The sequence below is a fragment of the Wolffia australiana genome, chromosome 12 (genome assembly GCF_029677425.1).
Source record: "Wolffia australiana isolate 7733 chromosome 12, ASM2967742v1".
Lineage (NCBI taxonomy): Eukaryota > Viridiplantae > Streptophyta > Magnoliopsida > Alismatales > Araceae > Wolffia > Wolffia australiana.
Window position 1 is genome coordinate 3,346,200 of NC_135846.1, and position 20,443 is coordinate 3,366,642.

A 20,443-nucleotide genomic window follows, 5' to 3' on the forward strand; every position below is an offset into this window, starting at 1 on the left:
CTTGGGGAAAGCCTCCAAAAGTGAATTTCACCTTTTTTTCTGACCTCTATTTAAAGATCCAACCGTCCAGATTGTAGAGGAGGAAAAGACGAACCTGCCCTCAAAATTTCAGCCCAATCGGAGTTGTAGATCTCAAGATATCGCAGTTTTAGTGAGATCAAATGTGGGCCGTTGGATCTCTTTTATTTTCTCTAAAAAAATCAGAATTTCCTATTGGCTGGGCTTGATTTTCTCGCTTTCCGTGTTTCGGGACACGTGCACCCTCGTTGTCCGCGTCGGCCGCACTTTCTGACTTTTCAAATCTCTCTCCTCCTATTAAATATCTTTTATTCTCTCTCCTCTCTAGCCGCTCTACTCTCTCTCCTCCTATTAAATATCTTTTCTTCTCTCTCCTCTCTAGCCGCTCTACTCTCTCTCCTCTCTCTTCCGCTTTTCTCTCTCTCTCTCTTTTAATCACTCTATTTGACTTTTCCTATCTCTCTCCTCTCTTCTCTCCTTTCTTATTTAATTAATATATCCCTTCATTCGCCCGAATTTTGGGCGAATGACGTGGATATTCATTTTAAATGCATTTAAAATGCAAAATAAATACTCAATATATTATTTAATTAAATAAAAATCATTTCTTGCCTAAATAATGGTCAGAAAAATTCAGAAAAATTCAGAAAAATTCATAAAAATATGGGAAAAATTCAGAAAAATCAGGAGATGATTTACTGACCTTAAACCAAGCAAATAAAATCATGTAAAAATATTTCTTCACTGAAACAATGTCAAATTCCATGTAAAAAATGATAAAAAATATGAAATAATAGAAAAACGACATGTTAACTGATTTCAATGTATTTTATCATGATAACATGCAAATATGACCATTAAAACACATACATAGAATGTATAATTCAGTAATTAAGTATATTAATTTGCATGTTATCAATGGGTTTCCTCTTACTGTGGGGGTTCAACTCCCGGCACAGTAAGCATGTATAGTATCCATCTTCCATCTGTTCGAAGTAGTTAATGATGACTGAATGATTTGAACGAGGTTGACTCTGTACGGCACGAGAAAATCCCACCTCCGTACGTTGGGGGCCTACAGCTCTTGACCCAGATCTTTCTTGGGCTGGGTCATTGCCTCCGGGTAGGTTCATGTTTCTGATGTCATAATTTGGTAAGCAAAAAATCAACACAACGGTATCACATGATGCCAAACTGCGATTTAAGCTATGAATTACGTAACGGGTGCAATGAATACGACAATTTAATAAATAGTGAAAAAAGGAGAATGGAATATACAAGTAAAGGAAGAACGATAGATATTCAAGCAAGAATTATTGAAACAGAGAGCATGATAATGAGGTGAGATGAAGAAAGCAGAATTATAGAATTAAAGAGGGGGGAAAGAACGTAAGAGGGGGGAGGGAACGCGATGGGAGATGTAAAGGTAGAGAGTTATAGATGTCAGAAAAAAGTGAGGGAGAGTTGGAGGTTGGAAGATTAATTAATAATCATAAGAGAAGAAATTAGAAGAAGAATATGGGGAAGAAAGGGAGAAAGGGGTAGAGGAGGAGATTGAAGATGAAGAAGGAGAGAAAAACAAGGGAGAGAACGGCATCACATGATGCCAAACTGCGATTTAAACCATGAATTAAGTAACAGATGCAACGAATACCACAATTAAATAAAGAGTGAACCAAAGGAGAATGGCATATATTGATAAAGGAAGAACATTAGATATACCAGAAAAATTGAGATTGAGGTGCGAGGAAGAATGCACGTTTATACAGTTAAAAAGGCGGGGTCAGAACATGAGGGATGCCGAGCGAGGGAAAAAAACAAAGAGGAGAAAGAGGAGGAAGATAAAAATAGAGCAGAGGAATGTAGAAAAGGAAATTAAAGAATAAGAAGAAGTGTAAATAAGAAGAAAAAGGAAGAAAAGGGTTGATGAAGAAATTAAAGTAAAAGAAGAAGAGAAAAACGGGGGGGGGGGGGAAGGGGGGGAATAAAAATGTGGAACAAGTAAATGAAGAAGATGAAGAAGAGTGAAAAACCAGAGAAGAGGACGAAGAGAGTAAATCCAGAATGGCACAAAAAAAAGAAGAGAAAGAGGAGGGGAAAAAAAGAAGAGAAAATCAGAGAAGAGAAGAAAATACAGAATAAAAAGGTCGAATAGGAATTTAAAGAAGAAGAAGAAGAGAAAAAACAAGAAAAGGGAATTAAAAGATAGAGGATGAAATTAAAGAAGAAGAAGAAGAGAAAAACGAGGGGGAAAAAAAAAGAGAGTAAGAACGTGGGAGAAGTAAATAAAGAAGAGGAAGAAGAGGGAAAAAACAAAGAAGAGGAAGAAGAGAATAAAAACCAAGAAGAGAAAAAGGAGAAAGTGAAAAAAGAAGAGATTAAAGCGGTAGAGTTGGAAAAATAAGAAGAAGAGTAAGAGAAAAAAAGAAGAAGAAGAGAAAAAAACAAGGAAAGGGAAGTAAAAGATAGAGGATGAAATTAAAGAAGAAGAAGAAGAGAAAAACGAGGGGGAAAAAAAAGAGAGCAAGAACGTGGGAGAAATAAAGAAGAGGAAGAAGAGGGAAAAAATAAAGAAGAGGAAGAAGAGAATAAAAACCAAGAAGAGAAAAAGGAGAAAGTGAAAAAGAAGAGATTAAAGCGGTAGAGTTGGAAAAATAAGAAGAAGAATAAGAGAAAAATAGAAGAAGAAGATCAATTATTAGGAATAAGAGAAGAAACAAGAAGAAGAAGAAAAATATGGAGAAGAAGAGAAGAAAAAAATGAGGAGGAGAAAAAAGAAGAGAAAAAAAACGTAGAATAGGTAAATAAAAAAGAAGTAGAAGAAGAAAAAAACAAAGAAGACACAGGAGGAGGAAAAAAAACAAGAAGAGAAAAAGGAGAAAGTGAAAAAGAAGAGATTAAAACGGTAGAATAGGAAAATAAAGAATAAGAATAAGAGAAAGAACATGGAAAGATTCAAAGAGTGTGATAGGATCAGGGAAACGATTCAAAGTGTCATTCCGCTTCAATGGAATGACAGAAAAGGTGAGTGACAGAGTGAGAGGGAGGGTGGAAGAGAGAAAATTGAGAGAAATAAGTAGAGAGTAAGGGAGAATGTGAGAAGGGAGGGAGACTTATAGAGATAGAAATATAAAGAGGAACAGAGAATGCGATAGAATTCGATAAGAAAGGGAGAATTAGAGAAAGAATTACACTGGAAGGGAGAGTCACAGAGTGAGATAAAGGACGAAAGAAAGAAAATCGGGTGAAAGAATTACAGAATTAATCACAGAGTAGGAGAGAATGAGAGAAGAAAGGAAGAGTTAAATATTAGAAGATAGAAAGAAACATAGATTGCGATGGAATGAGAGAAGAGGAGGAGAATTAGAGGAATAATTCCAGCGAAATGTAATTTGAGAACGAAAAAAGGATAGTAAGAATGAGAGGGTAAGAGAGATTAAGGAAAGAAATTCCGCTCAAGAATTAAGAATAATTCCGCTCAAGAATAATTCAAGCATAATTTTAAAAAAATAATGATTCAAGCATAGCAGAAGAAGAAAACTTGGCATTCTCAGCACAACACCTACTTGTGATGGATCCTCTTTCTCACTAAATTACTACTTTGTCTCCTTTCCATTCGAAGATCAAGAACAAAGTCACGGATAAGATTTCAAGAAATTAACAAAGCGAAAATAAGAAGATCATTGCGTGACAAGATTTTTCTCATCTTTTGAGTTTTACTTTCTCTATTTTCCATTCTAAGATCAAGAACAAAGTTTCGCATCGCAGTATAAAAAATTACAAAGTGGAAATAAGGAGATCATTCAGCAGGATTTCATTGTGCTACCAGATGAAAGCAGCAGGAAATGAACAGAAGACCTACCTCTGTAGCTGCAGCCGTCCTCCGCCGTCCTCCGCCGTCCTCTGCCGTCCTCCGCTGTCTAAGCCGTCTAAGCTGTCTAAGCTCCACAGAGTCCGTCCCGATACCGAGTCACCGAATGTCACTGAGTCACCGTGTATTTTTGATACAAAAATTTTGAATCAAAAATACACGGTCAACCTTACAAAAGTTAAGAATAAGGTTGATCCGATGTGGATATCGGTTTTCGATATCCACATCCGATATTTGATACCGGCATCTGTCCCCGTGAGACGGAGACGGATGCCAAATCGGGACGGATATCGGTATCGGATATCGGCACTGTAGCAGTCAATATCCGATACCGATATCCGATATCCGGATATCGAAAAAACAGGATACCGGAATTTGCCATTCCGGTATCCGGTACAGTATCCGTCCCGATACCGGCATCCGGTACCGGTATCAGGACGGGCAAACACTAGTTCTAGCACTGATCATGTAGAAGTGGACTGCCCATTGCATGAGCAAGTTATGTTCATCAATAGGTCCAAGATGAATAGACCTTTAACTCAAAATTCTTGGAACCCTTGAGATAGTGGATACCCAAGAAATAACAAACAAAAATGTATATCAAAATCATGCTCCAATTCATCAAGAACAAAGAAGCTTTTACCCACAAGCCAATCAAAATATTATTCATCAAACTACTAACCGCTCATATGATGAGTTTTACAGGAATGTGCATGAAAAACACGATAAATGGAACAAGTGCAAGCTCAAATGATTGGAATTCTCCTAGAATTGAAGAAGGAAATGGAGTGAATAAGGGAAGAAAAGAACTCAAGGACTGACCTCAAACAAAAAAGGAAAATGGACTAGAATGGATTCTGTATCCATGAAACAGGTCGATTCCCAATTGGGCGGAAGTCATAGTTTATCTCAGAATCATCATGAAACCGTGCATGCAATATCTGGATTAAAAAATGGGAAAATCGAGCCCCATAATTCTGAAGTTCAAAGAGAAGGAGAAGTAGAAGTACATAAGGAAGAAATCGGTGATCCTAACAAGAGACAACCTAATCCAAAAGAATATGTTCCACCTATTCCATCCCTTGATGCTTTGAAAAACTCTACATTTAAACCAAATCCTCATGAAAAAAACCTTATTGATATTTTTAAGCAAGTAATGATGAAAATTCCATTGAAAGAAGTAATACAACATATCATTTCATACATTAAATTTTTGAAAAATCTGTGCACACCTAGTAGATTACACTAAAGAATTCAATTATCTGAAAATCTTAGTTCAGTCTTACAAAATCTTGTGGAAAATGTACGGATCATGAGGTCCCCAAAGCAAATGTGATATAGGAGGAACGGTCTTTCAAAATCATTGCTTGATTTAGGAGCTAGTGTCAATATTTTGATGAAAGCGTTATATGATTAATCCAAGTTTGGGGAAATGAAATCATCTCTGTAAGTAGAAACTCTCCTTAATTTTGCAAAGGACTCCTTAAACTGCCCAATGAGATGGAAGTACACACTTGTTATGCTGGTTGCTGACATTGAGAAGGGGCATTTTCTTGATGTAATGACATTGAACATGCTTTAAAAAATACTCCTGGTTAATAGGGAGTGGGAAATGACAAAAGACTTTGCAAGAATATACCAATGCCTGATGTGATTATGGATCAGATCATGATTGGGACAGTTTATTATGGAGGTTTTTATCAAGCTTGGAAAGCTAAAACCTTTTTTCACAAAGAATTTGAAATTTTTTTGCATGAGAGCAAGCATTTACCCACCATTGCTGGGGGGCATGAGCTAGATGCGTACGACAAATCACCTCATATAAGGGGCAGAACCATTGTTATAGTGGAAGAAAATAGGCGAAAACTTGTATGCAAGATGAGAAAGGGTTCCGAAGAAATTCCTTTCCATCTGTCAAATTAGTATGCCCTTAGAGAGTCTTTTCCACAAGTCATGCCTTAACCAACGATAAGAAATCGAGGTTAACAAAGAGAGCATTCAGCTAATCATGACATTAAAGTGTTGGTTGTGTGCAGAGGATAAAATAAGCAATGATACCGATCATAAAGATGAAGATAACGACAAGGACCTGAAGGTTTATTAGGTTGAACCTATTTTGTTAAATGTTTTCCAATCTTCCTAAAACATAACAGCAAAATAGGGATATGAATTATTGCGTATTTTCTAACAAGAAAAATGATAAAACTATTGACACATGAGGAAGGATAAGATTCTTTATATAACATGGAATTTCAGAGAGGATGAAAACGTGGGAGATCAAGTATATGATAAAACATCAATACTGTTATGTCTAATGTAGGGCTAATTCTCATATTTAAATATAGTATGGCTACTTTGCAGAAAATTTTTATTTACAATGAAAAAACTATAATCTTGAGGAATTAAATTATATGGTAAACCTTGATATTTTTGAGCAAGAAAATTTTAATTTTAGTTTTTTTAGTCTAATTAATTATTTATGTATGACGATTCAGTCACTATCTTATAGTAGACACTCTAGTGAGTATCCATTTAAAAGTTGAAACAGACAGGTAATTAGTTATGTAAGGTCCCAAAATGTGTCCTTTTCTTCTATCTGAAAAATATTGAAATCTAATAAATAAAAAATGTGTGGTTCTGATGGAGCGCGTCCAGATGATGTCAACATATTGACACCAGAGCCATCTTCATCGTCATCAGCATCACCGCCAGTCTGTGTCCAACCGACAGGCACGCCAAAGCGTCCATGAAGATGCACAATTTTAAATACCCTGGGTAGAGCACGTCTGCGTCCGTATCTTCGTGTTTTCATTATCTGTTTTCAGTCGTTTTGATTTATGTTTTGTGTTCGTCACGATGAGTGCACCCTACTCATTGTGATGCATCTGTATCACCATATTTTCATATCCGTTCATATCATTTTAAGTTCACGTCGTCTTATCCGTTATTTTCTTGTTTGTGTTGTAAATGGGGGCAGAGGTTCTTATTGGGCTCCCCTTTCTGGACTCCTTGTAAGGGCCCATCATGGCCCTATATAAGGCCATGATGGGACCACATTCAAGCTAGATTTGGATTTTTGTTTTGGCAGTTACCCACGTCCAGGTCTCACCTTGAAGAAGAAGAAAGGAGATTCAGGAGCAAGGAGTCGACGGGGAGGGAGAAGAGAAGTCGATAGGGTGTTGGGCGTGAGTTCCACCAAGGATCAAGATATTCTTTCCCATGGTTCTCTTCACGTCGCCGCCCATTGCTGAGGTTTGCCACTCTCTTCCAGAACGGTCGGCACGAATTGGCTACACCGACATAACTTGTGGAGAGGCCTAGCGATTACCACGGCCTCTATTCTGTTTGCTGCACGGTGGTCCTAGCATGCGTGGGAAGGCACAGACCGTGTCGAGGAAAGTCTCTATGACATCTTCACCATGCCCTGAAGAAAGAGTCGACTCTCGCAAGTTGACGGGCCCGGCAGTTACCAGCAAAATCCCATCAACTATCTCTACCCATGGTGGACTGCCGGACAGTGGGACCGTCGCTCAGGGAAGATCCGCCCTGAAGTCTACACACACAAGGTGTATGGATGTTGGTGAATATAATTGAAATTTAATGAGTTTTGTGAAAAGTTATGAAACACATAAATAGAGGGGGGCACCAATTTCAGGAGTCCATGCTAGTCACGACTAGGCAGCCTCCCCAGTCTTCTCCCCTTTTTAAATTTCTCCCTCTTTTAGGTAAATTGGATAGTAAAAACATCAACTAGATAATCAAGGAGGATTGAACTAGTTCAAAAGGAGATCCATCATTTTAACGGTCATGAGGTTACAGTTAGAGGCTAGAGATGTGAGAGGCTTGAACTTAATCTTCCAGGGTAAAATTTGAAAGAGAAATCTGTTAGACACAAGGTGGTATGATCATATCTTGTTTATAATTTAATCTAATACTGTTGCGTTAATCAGTTTTTGGACCTTAAATTAAGCCCACAAACTCAAAAACTACGTTGCCAGTTGTGCCTTGAAAGATTCAATATGAAGTTATGTCATAGAAAAAATTATAATCTTTCATGGGAATATCTGTTGGTGTTAGTCATAGGGATTGGCGTGGTATGATAAAAATGATGTTGAGAGCAACAAAAGGATGAAAAATTATGATGACATCATCATTCTCAACATAGATTACTGTGTGTTTGTGGTGATTGGGAACGTTGTAGTTGTATACCGTGAAGTCCATGCTTACTTAAAAATCATTAATGATGATCATGTGGAAGCCAACTGCTTGATGCCATTATTGCTACTTGGTATTTATCTCCTCGTTGGAGCAACTGTCAGTTGCCTTTTGAATCTCACCGCAACCTGCTGCTTGATATATTTGTCCAAAATTTTTATGATTTTGTGATAAGATGTTACACAATTTATTAATAAAGTATACATCACATGCTTGTCATCTAAAAACAACAATAGCATCATCATCACCATTGTCGCAAAGGAAAATATCTATGTCACTCATCAATGTCAGACATGCCATTACAATTTTTTTCATCACCATCAACATTGGCTAACAACTATTGAGGAAGAAGAATCAAGAAAGCTGACTCAGCAAACTGGCAACCATGTCAGCCATAGTGACAACCAATCAGAGATGGAATAAAATATTAGCCAATCAAGCCTTGACTCGAACCCTGCATGTAAGAATAATAACGGTCTGGATTTTTCCGACATATCCACAGAAAAATATCTAATCCAATCAAGCCAATATACTCTGTGACAAATGTTAGATTAAAATGGCTAAAATTTCCTTTCAAACGTAACTGCAAAGACTCTAAGTAGGAAAAAATCCGTGGACTTATGCAAGTATGTTTATATTATCAGTCTTCTTAATCACCCATCTTGGTGTGTTCTCCTCCCTTCTTCTCTTCCATTTCCATTCTCGTTCTTGCTGAAGATTATCACTGAGAGAAGTTCTAACATGGTATTAGAGCCAAGGACTTCTCAGAGAATTGCTGGAAAAAGGCACGTCTTGGCCACCCTTTCCGTAAGCATGATGGGCATGACTACCTTTGGTCAAATGCAAGTCGTAATTCCTCCTGGAATGTCTATGTCCGTTAAGCTACACTCTGACAAATATCAGATATGTAAAATCATTATCCTACCTCTTAAACGGGTATGGTTTGAATAAGTATATGGAAAGGGTACCACCTCTTTTATCTATTTCAGATCAACAAGGAATCACCTTGGTGAACTGATGGAGCACGCCAGCCCTCTCCATCAGAGACGTCTTTGGAGCCGCCATCCGCGCCATCGACAGCCCTGATGGTTTGCATCCAGTCAGACCGGCACACCAAGGCGCAAGTGAAGACACCCGAGTTCAACTACCCCGGGTAAAGCACGTTCGTATTTTCAACGTTTTGATTTTCATCAGTACATGCTCGTTCTATTCGTCATTTACCGTGTTCATTTTCATTGTGTTTGTATCCATCATGTCATGTTTGTCTTCTTATCATCGCATTTCATGTTTTTTTTTGTGTCGATAAAAAAGAGTCAAAATCTACATATATTTTATGTTAAGAGGGGTTCTATGTATAAGAACCGCTACCCCACCCCTCGGTAATCAGCACTTGTGTGCTTACCAAAGGCTCCTCTGTCCGTAGTAAGGGCCATCGTGCCCCTATATAAGGGGGAACGATGGAGCTCTAGTTTCCTCAGACCTAAGTTTATTTGTGTTTAAATTATTGTTCAAGGCTTGGGTCTCATGAGAGAGGGAAGAGGAAGGAGAGGAGGAGAGGAAGAAGAAGGGGAAGAAAGGGAGGAGGAGCAACTCGCTGGAGTTGCCGGTCGTTCAGATCGCTGCCAATGTACCGCGAGAACACACTACACCCCCTCCCTCCCTCTTCGTCTGCCCCTCGGTGTAACATCCTGTAGCCATGCCAATCTGTCATATGTGTACCTCACGGGACGTGTAACCTTTGCCAAACAGTCCAATGCCCACGATGATCATTAGGTCATGCAGACATCCCAAACCAGTGGATTTGCGGTGCCTAGTTGCTACAGACCTGCCCCATCGCAATGGCCGCCACTATCAGACGTGTATTTCTCTGGCCACAAAGCCGCAATGCCAGGCTATTGTCGAGCCATCCTGCCACCCACTCCTGCTGTTTGACGTGCAACGTTCAGGGTCACCGTTCACGCGTGAGGTTGTTCCAGCCCTGGTCAAGTGTTCATCGATATTCACACGATTACTTGTTGCTCACAAATGCTCGCGCATGATGAGTCGCTCTTTGCGACATTCTCGCATGGCTGTGCAATGACTCCAGCATTATTGGCAACCCCATTGACCGGCTAGTGTGAACCCACTGCTGTGTCATACCCGTGCCATGGTCGACTTGCACGTGCACTGCGTGGCTGGTGTAATGCGTTGTTTGTGCGTGCATTCCGATGGGGTGTGCCATCGAGTGCACGATAGGAATCATCTGGTTATGATGATCAGTATCTGCCCATGGGTAGACTCAGAGGTCGTGGTCAGACTCGTCATGAGCGAGATGATCTGTATCTACCCGAGGATTGAACACCAGCTCATGAAAGGAATCATACTCTTCGTGATGATCCCTATTCACCTTAGAATAGAACCCCAGGTCGTGATAGGAATCGTCCTCTTAGTGACAATCCCTATCCACTTGAGGATAGAATTCCAGGTCATGATAGGAATCATCATCTTCGTGGCTATTCTTATTCGCATGAGGATAGACTCGTAGGTTGTGATAGGAATCATCTAACTTGAAATAAACCCTACCTCCACGAGGATAAATGCGAAGGTTGAAATGGGAATCATCTTGAATGAGATGATCCCTATTCACACAAGGATAGAGTTCAAGTTTGAGATCATCATCATCCATATCATGAAAACCAATGGCTGCAGATCCAAAAGAGTGTCAAGGTCAATGTTCCATTCTGATAAATCCAAAATGAGTCATGTAATTATACATATATTAAGGGCATTTTGGGATCATTTCATGTGTATTTTACCTAGTTCCATAATAATTTTACATTCCTTGCATTAAATAGAGCAAACATCAAAATAATGCATTTTAAGGTCAATTTTATGCATGTTTTAGAATTTTTTACTAAATGTTAGTAAAAAAAACATTTAGGACCTTTTTATTTTCTCATGTTCTATTTAGTATGTCGTCTATGAAGCTGCAGGGGTGAAAAATATGTATTAAATTTGAAGAAAGAAAAAAAATATAATTAAAGATAAAAGGGGGGATCATATTGGGCCGGCTAACGGAGCAATCAAGCAACATGCTTCAAGCCAGCAGCCAGACCAGCAAGCGCTGAGCGCTCAAGCCGGTCCAGCCACTGGCGAAGACCATGCACAAGGAGCCCAAGAGCACAGGCCCTAATCGTGCCCAGATCAAGCCCAATAGGAGATGCTAAGGTCGCGTTACAGAGGTATGAGTTTCGATTTTAGTAGTAGTAAATCGGCACATATTATACAGAACATTTTATTCATAAAATTTCCCAAAATCCCATGTTTATTTTTTCTGCATCGGGTCGGGCCACAGAGAGAATACGATCGCGGCCCAACAGACCGGGACCTTAAGAAAAAAAGAAGAAAAAAAATGAATCGTGCTTCGAGCCAATCTGGCCCGAAGCCCAGCTCTTTTCGGGCTTATTTAAAAGACGTATATGATCATATCCGTCTGATCTTTTAAAAGAAGATCGGACGACAAAGATCTACTCCGTCTATTTAACATATTTCCATTTATTTTTTTTAGGCTGACGCAGCAGTGGGACCCCTCGACGAACGAATCAGAAGAAGCACGGCTGACAGGGTGGCTGACTGGGCTCGCTGATGTGGCGGCATATTTTGATGAATAATCTCCAACGGCCAGGGGTATTTTGGTCCACCCTCGCCCCTGGCCGTCGACGCCACCGGCCGGAGGCTGTTTTTGGCCGACGAAAAGGACAATTTAGCGATCCAACGGTGGGGGAAGACTCCCAAGTCTGTCCCCCTCCATCGGACGGCTTAAGTCGTCCCTCCCAAGCCATTAAAAGGGGACGGAGAGCCCCAATTTGAGCATCTCCGGCCGCAATAAAAGAGGGACGGCGTAAAACTCTCGTAGGTGACACAGTAGCTGGCGAGGCGCACTGACACGCCTCTAAAGGCTCAAAGGACTCTTGAGAAGATCTGGGAAGTCAGATCTCCATTGAGTCTCACCCGGACGGAGGAGGAGAGCGGGTAAATGACTAAACGGAAGCTCGACGATGGCGACTGGCGCTGCTATCCCGGTTCTCCAAATCAGGGCGTTCGGTGAGATTTAAACTTCTTAAACTTCATAGATTATCCCTCAGATATCCGTTTTGATCTTAGCTGAATTTTTCACCAAATATTTCACTATATATTGCATTAACGATTGATTTTGATTCACGGATTTCGTTGTAGCATTTCATCGAATACCTAGCGTGTTCGGTCAATATTCTTCGATTCAACTAAGTTCTAGGCTAATCAACCATATCAAAATAATAGAACATATTCCATCTTCTTTGGGGCATTCTGTCGAACAGCTATCGGGCGTTCGGCAGAATCAACCCTTTCATCTCCTCTTACTTACTTCTCAAAATCTATCGGGAATTCTGTCAAACACCTCACGGGCGTTCGACAGAAACACCCTCTTCTCTTTATAAAACCTATATAAAATATTAAAAAACTTACTATTAAGTAAATATTATATAAATATCTCTTCTTCTACCCCCCTTATGGGCATATAGTCGAACACCTCTTGGGTATTCGAGTAAAGCGACCCAATATTCTTGAAATCGAATATAAATAAACATATAGACTATATAAAAATCTTATAAATAGTAATTAACTCCTATTTTAACTTCGTTTGAGCATTTGGTCAAACACCTATTTGGTGTTCGACTAAATCAAACCTTATAATCTCAGAAGTCAAACTTAAAATGCCTTAAAAATATATATAGAAATATAAAATGTTTAAAACTACCTATATTAATTCTGTGATAAAAATATTACTTATATAAGTAGTACTCTATAATTCTAACCTATTCTATAGTTCTATAAATACTTCTCACTACTATTATTATCCTTTCACTTCTTCCCAATATCTCCCCACACCTAGATTTTTACTTAGCATATTATAGTCAGATACTCACTTATTCTCTTCCTATCTATCTTATTAATATATAAATATTTCTTTATCCCCTCTGTTCTCTCTTAGTATATATATACCCATCTATATAACTCTTATTCTTTCTTCTATCCTCTTATTACTAATTACTCTTATTAAGTACTTTATATTTCTTCACTAGCTACCTAATATCTTAATTCTTTAATGTTCTTAGTAGCTATAAAAGATATATCCATATATCTAATATTCCCCTTTCTATACCTATCTTATTAAAGTAATATCCCCTATACTTATTAATTAGTTATCTCTTCTTATTACCATTATCTTTAGTATTATTATTAAATTTTATTAACTAATAACTCAATTATTGAATCTACACCTAAAGGCCAGTCCCTGTGGAGACGACTTTATTAATTGTCATCAACCACACCGTGTGGATCGAGCCGACGAAAAGAATCTAAATTTCTGATATCAGGCCTGATGTCGGGTTTCCCTCTGGCGGTTCTATCTCACACGGTGATTTGTTTCGTGACGGTATCCATTTTTATTTTCCCCTACCTTTAGGGAGGCTTCCCTGCATGTGCACGGGCCTCCCCACGAATGGTGTTTTATGTTTTGTGTCATATTTTGCTCTATCCTTAGTGGGGGAGTTTCATTTGGACACTCCAATAAGGTGGCCCATTAGGGCATCTCCATAACTACCTCTACTTTTTTTTACAATAAAAGGGAGGTGGGGGGGGGGGGGGGGGAACGTGGGGAAGGGAAGTTGTGCCTTGTTGTTTTGAACCAATTGTGTGTTTTTGGTAAGAAGACTTGTTTATTTTCTCTTGAGAGAACGGAGACTGATTTAGGGTTCGCGTGTAGTGAAATTCCAGTCTGTCTCCTTCCACGAAACAACCACTTTCGTGCTTGGTATGTTGAATCCCAACTCGCAACAATGATTGTTGGAGTCTACTAGATCGTGCACCGTTCATTTCTTCGCTGAAGCACGATTTTCAGCGGTCTATATCTAACTTCAGAGTCAAAGTTGCCATGCGACTCTTCCCGGTCGGTGCAATTTAGTGTCGCAGGTGTTGGGATTGTACCGTCTACATCTGACTTCCTTTCGATTTGGTGGGCTAGTCCCGATACAATCAATGTTCGAGGATCAAATCCAATGTAGAGTGTGATCGTCGTCATTCCTGGCTGACGATTGGAGTCCTCTTCGATCCACATCGGTGACCTTTCTGTCCATTCTCGAACGTGTGGGACCAACCGTATCCATCTCAGTCTCAATGTTGATCCCGGAACTCGCTTCTCCTCCATCGGTCAGAGCTTTGTGGTGTCTATGTTCTAACTATGGCGATCACACCAAGGCTTCCATACACAATCAAAACACCAGAGAATACTCAGGTTGACGACCCTGTTCTTCGCTATATTGGCTTGAAAGAGATTCTCACTTTCTCTCCATCCATGAAGCTTCTGTGGCTGGGGATCATTGTCTGCCACCACTGGTTCTCTTACTCGACTCGCACTTCCGACAGCTTGATCTGTTTCCAACAGGTCACATTCATGCAACTTAATTACATCACTCAGTGTTGATTTTCTCCGATTGCTCTGCTGCATCAAGAGCATTTAAACATGAGTATAGGTTTAGCCACTGAAATTGCGTTAGGAATGTTCTTTGTTGGTATCTGATTAGTCTCGTTCACGTTGACGGTGTCGACATTCTTGGACAAAGATCGTCTTCCACTCTGTTGGCTCACTCGGGTTGATTACATGGATCATTGGGAGTCTATCAGTGACAAGACTCTTGTGTTGTCTATCTAATACATCATCCCACATCAGCAAATTTTCCCTTTGGACTTTTCTCGTTGAGTTTAAAATGATGCATAATTTAATAATTAACAGCACACATCTATGTACGTCCCCCATGGTGTACCACGTGCCGCCCAATCTCGGCTCGTCGTGTTACAATTCAAGAACGCGGCCATAGAGCATCCTAGTGTCCATCTAGAGCATTGCAAATTGAAAATGAATATTCTGTTCTTGAACCTACCATCAATGATCAGTGATGTAATACGTCAACGGCCGGGATCGTCGGCATGTATTACGTCACAGTTATGCACGGTGGGTGTTTAAGGTTGCCAATGAATGCGATTTTAAGAATTATCACGAGCTGTAAGGACGGTCCGAAGGAGGGGCGATGATGCAGTAAATTTGGGTAGAGGAACCGTTCAGGGTAGACTCCAGGTGACCCGCGAAACCAATACGAACACGCACGCCAAGAGGGGCGTTTTACGACCCGAGCGGAGTTATCCCACAACGACAATGACCTGAACGTCAATCGCAAAGGAAATCCTAACTCTCGACACGAGTGGCTATCCTATTCGACCTTAATAAAATGGCAGAGGAATACGGTAGGGGACGACGGTAGTGAAGAAAATAATGATACTGGTAAAGAGGGGAATCGACAAAGAACGTGGTTAAGCTCCGTCAGTCACGAGGGGTCGAGAGGATACCCAAGCAAGACCCAATAGCCGGAACGACCGGGTTCGTCCCTAGCAGTCACCACGAAACACCACGACCGGTAGGCGAGAGGCGTAGACGTCGTCAGGGACTCCGAGAGGTAGCAGCCGGGCGTGGGAGGGCGTTGGCGCCTTGAGGGCGACTGGAGAGATCAGAGTCAGCGGCACCTCGGGCGCTTGGACGTGCGTCAGCGGGAGAGACCAGCGCCGGCCACGCCGTGGGCGCTCGCTCGCGCGCGCGTCCGTCCGCGGTAGGCACCAACGCGCGGGGCGGCGTGCAGGGCGGAGATCACTTGGTCCGGGCGTTGGATAACGAGCGGGGTGGCTGGAGAGCTGTCCCGGAAAGGTGGTGGACGAGGCGCGTCCTGGGACCGACTCGTCCGCCTGGCGATGATATCACCACGTGGGCGAAGGCGCTGTTGACCGGCGACAGGGGACAGGGGACGAGCAAATCTACCTTGGGCGAACTGGGCGGTCCTACACCGCGGGTTCTGGAGGCGTGAGGCCCCTCGAAGAAGAAATGAGCGACCGACGACTGAGGGCAGCCCTCGCGCGTACGCCTCGCTTGGAGGTGGGAAGCTCGGGACGAGGTCACCCCGGGGCGGGTGGGGTCGTCGACGCGAAGGATCCCACGAACAGGAGAGCCCGCACGGTGCAAAATCGAAAGGACGGCAGCCAAAGTTCGACTTCGGCCGACCGAGAAAGGGAACGGTCGCGACCGGCGAGCCGGGGCGGCCCGGCGGCGAGGGGGGCCGTCGTCCACAAGAACACTGTCGGATTAGCACCCCGTCACCGGCGGCGGATGGCCGTTTCCGGCGGAGGAGCAAGCCGAGAGCTGGCTTCTGCAGTGGAAGATGAGCGGCCGCTTGGGTGCAAGTACGGTGAACAAAACTTTCTAAATTTTCATCGAAGGGAACAAACAACACAAGACAGAAGTTTCTCAAAAGACCTCTCTTTTTTTTGCCCTCGGGCATGCCTTCCCCTTATATAGGGGGGGGGGGGGGGGAGGGGGGCCAAGAGGCCAGACCTAGAGGCGGGGTCCGTCGCATGACGTGGTCCTCCTCTCTACACATAATTCAAAACAAAACAAAACGTAAAAGAACGGACGAGGCCCAACACAACGGCCCGATCCGATTGTTTATTACAATTAAGCAAATGTTAAAGAAAACTTACAGGATATCACGTTGAATACTTGAACACGAGGTCGCGTACGTCGGCACGAGCAGCTCGAAGAGGTCTAACGCGTCTAGTGGCAGTGTCGGTGTCGACGCGATGGTCCCCCATCAATCAGCCTATCGATGAGGAAGATTATAGGGTATAAAGTTATGTTGTAGATGAATGTGTCAATGAAGATGGTTTAGTGAGTTTTATTGGTATCACCGATTGCCCACCATTTCTTCCTCAATATGATCTATCTACTTCTGCTAGGGGAATCATTTGCTGCACCCTTACCCAACCTCCTTGCGATGATTTTGCATTGAGGATATCCATATTTTATACTTACGTTAATATTGGTGATAAAATGTGGAAGACGATCATTGACAGCGGTAGTTGTATCAATGCCGTTTTAGATGCCATGGATCATCCTCACACCTATTATGTCTCATGGATTGATGCTACATTGATCCCTGTGAAGAACCAATGTCTCATTCCCCTCGAAGTACAATCATACAAGGAAAAGATTTCGTGTGATGTGTTACCTATGAAGGTTGGAAGCATTATCTTAGGTGGTCTTTGGCTTTATGATAAAGATGAACATATTTATGGTAGGAGTAACATTTTCTCTTTCATTTATAATGGCAAGAAGATTACTTGGTAGCCTTATACCCTACACCAAAATAAACTTTGTTAGGTTTATATATTCTCAACAGGTGTCAATTTTGAAAGGAATTAGATAGTGAACTGTGTGTTTGTCTAGAATTGATTCCTGATCATTCTACAGATAATTCCAACCCAGCACCACCGGAGATTTCTGAATTTCAAGATGAATTTGAGTGTGTTTTCCCAGAGGAATTACCCAATGCGCTTCCTCCTATGCGGGATATTCAACATGCCATTGATTTTGTTCCTGATTTATTCTTACCAAATCTTCCTCTATATCGTATGAATCCCACACAATAAAAGGGCTTCACCGACAAGTTCAATAACTGTTGGACAAGGTATTCATTCAAGAGAGCCTTAGTTCATAGGCAGTCCCTGCACTTTTGGCTCTCAAAAAGGATAGGAGTTGGTGCATGTATATTGATAGTAGAGCTATTCATAAGATCACTACTAAGTATAGGTTTCCACTTTCGCGCATTGCTGATATATTTGATATGATGGTTGGTTCAGTGATTTTCTAAAAAAATGTTCTAAAGATTGGTAATCGCCAAGTCAGAATCCATCTTGGAGATGAATGGAAAACTGCATTTAAAAATAATGATTGGGAGTGGACGATAATGCCTTTTGCATTATCGAATGCTCCCAACACTTTTCAACGGCTGATGAACCACATCCTTAGACCTTTCATTGGAAATTTTGTCGGGGGTTTAATTTGATGCTATACTCATTCATATTAAATCTAGGCATGACCATATCCATCACCTACAACGAGTATGTGAAGTTTTAAAGGCCTAACAATTATATGCTCATCTTAAGAAAGGTTCGTTCCTTGTGGATCGTGTCTCATCCCTTGGATTTATCTTATCTGCACAAGGCATTTCAGTAGATCCTGCTAAAGTAGACACCATAACCAAATGTTCTACTCCCAGAAACGCCCATGACATTCGTAGTTTCCATGGTTATCCACCTTTTATCACCACATCATTCTGAACTTGAGTACTATTATGGCAACCAGGACTAAATGCTTAAAGTGTAGCTATTTTAAGTGGACCACCTTAGCTGAGAATTCATTTTAGGAGATAAAAATTAAGGTGACTCAAGCACCCATCCTTCATTTATCAGATATTGGTAAAGTTTTTGAGGTTGCATGTGATGCAGCTGGATCGGGAATGGGTGGTGTTTTGAGTCAAGATAATCCCATTGCATACTTTAGTGAGAAGTTGAATGATGCAAAGCTTAAATACTCTACATATGATAAGGAATTTTATGCTATTGTACAGTCCCTACGTCACTGGTGCCACTATTTGCTTTCTAAGGAGTTCATTCTTTATTTCTATCATGAGGCGTTGAAGTATCTTCATTCACAACACGCATGAAAATGGGTTGAGTACATCCAGTTGTATATCTTCATCCTAAAACATAAAAGAGGAATCAAGAATCGGGTCGCGGGTGCATTGAGTAGGCGAACCCACTTTCTAAATGTTATGAAGATTGAGGTGATCAGTTTTGAACAATTGAAAGAGTCTTATGTAGATTGCCCTGATTTTTCACCTATCATCCATTCCTTTGAGAAAGGTCCTACTCCTAAGACCAAAGATTATGTTCATGAAAATGGTTTCCTTTTTTATGACCATCGCCTATGCAGCCCACAAACATCTCTTACAGATTTTCATGTTTGCGAAATACACACGGGAGGCCTAAGTGGTCACCTTGGTCGAGATAAAACCATCGTATCAGTTGAACATCAATTCTTTTGAACTACTTTAAAACTGGATGTGGCAAATATTGTATCTCAATGTCGAGTGTGTGCATTAGCCAAACAGGTAAAACAAAATACCGGTCTCTACACTCCTCTCCCTGTCCCCAATAGACTGTGGGATGACGTGAGCATCGACTTTATTTTTGGCCTTGCCCACACAATAAAGCATTATGATTCCATCATGGTTGTTGTAGATCATTTATCAAAAATGACCCATTTCATTCAATGCTCCTAAGCTTCTAACGCTTCTCATGTTGTCCAACTCTATTTTAATAATGTTTTCCATCTCCATGATCGTCCAAAGAGTATAGTATCCCATAAAGATTTATGCTTCACTATTTATTTTTGGAAAACTCTTTGGCATCTTTCAGGGACTAAACTCAAGTTTTAGGGACTAAACGCATCTGTTAATCGTACCGCCGGCATGAGTCCTTTAACTGTACATGGTCATTCCTTGGAAAAACCTACAGATTTGATCCCCATGTTGCTGCACACTAGAGTCTTAGACAATGATGAGACATTTGCAAAGCATATTGGAAGTCACCATGAGGAAATTTATCGTCGCATCACGAGTAGCAATGCTTGATATAAACAGACAACATATTTTCACCATCTTTTTTGAGAATTTAATGAAGGTGATATGGTGATGGTGAGGGTACAGCCGAAGAGATTCTCTCCCAAGCGGGCTACTAAGCTTCATGCTTGTAGAGCCAGGCAGTTCCCGGTCCTCAAATGAGTAGGGGGAAATGCCTATATCGTTGGTATACCCTCTACATGGGGGATAAGCTCCACTTTCAATGTTATGGGTTTGGTTGTCTAGAAAGCCTCACCTCTCTCATCTAATGACCCATCCCTACCCATGGCCTTTCCGATGAGCAATTTTGTAAGTCTAAAAAAATCAATCATTGCGCAATGATTTTAATCATCAAGCCGCAATAGTTAGCCGCGTGCATTTCATGCATGCGGCAACCGACACATGTGGGTAGAAAAAAAATCAACAATTGCGGCTAACTTTGTCCTTTTATGTTTTTTAGAAAAATTAAATAAAAGAAGGGCAACGTGGCTTGTTTCTGTCCATTCAAAAGGGATTCAAATGCCCAATGATTGCGCGCCGACGACGAGGACAGTCACGTGTCAAAACGTGATCTGAGAAGGCGGAAAATGAGAAAAATCATGCGGAACCAATCAGAAAGCGCCATTTCCAAGCTTCTTGGAGGAGAGATAAAATAATCCAACTGTGGAGATTAAGCGCCAGTAAAATGACGATATCTTGAGATCTAATTCCCATTGAGCTGAAATTTTGAGGACCTGTTTTCTTTTCTCCCTCTACA

The 20,443-nt window shown here is 41.1% G+C and overlaps 1 long non-coding RNA gene across 1 annotated transcript; it reads right to left on the reverse strand.

Annotated features, from left to right (window-relative positions):
* Nucleotides 1–790: 790 nt before the first annotated feature.
* LOC144710444 (uncharacterized) lies at nucleotides 791–4,014 on the reverse strand. The gene is made up of 2 exons (XR_013583291.1): nucleotides 3,881–4,014; nucleotides 791–1,155 (listed from the first exon to the last, which is right to left on the reverse strand). It is a non-coding gene; the product is annotated as an uncharacterized LOC144710444 (long non-coding RNA).
* Nucleotides 4,015–20,443: the final 16,429 nt, after the last annotated feature.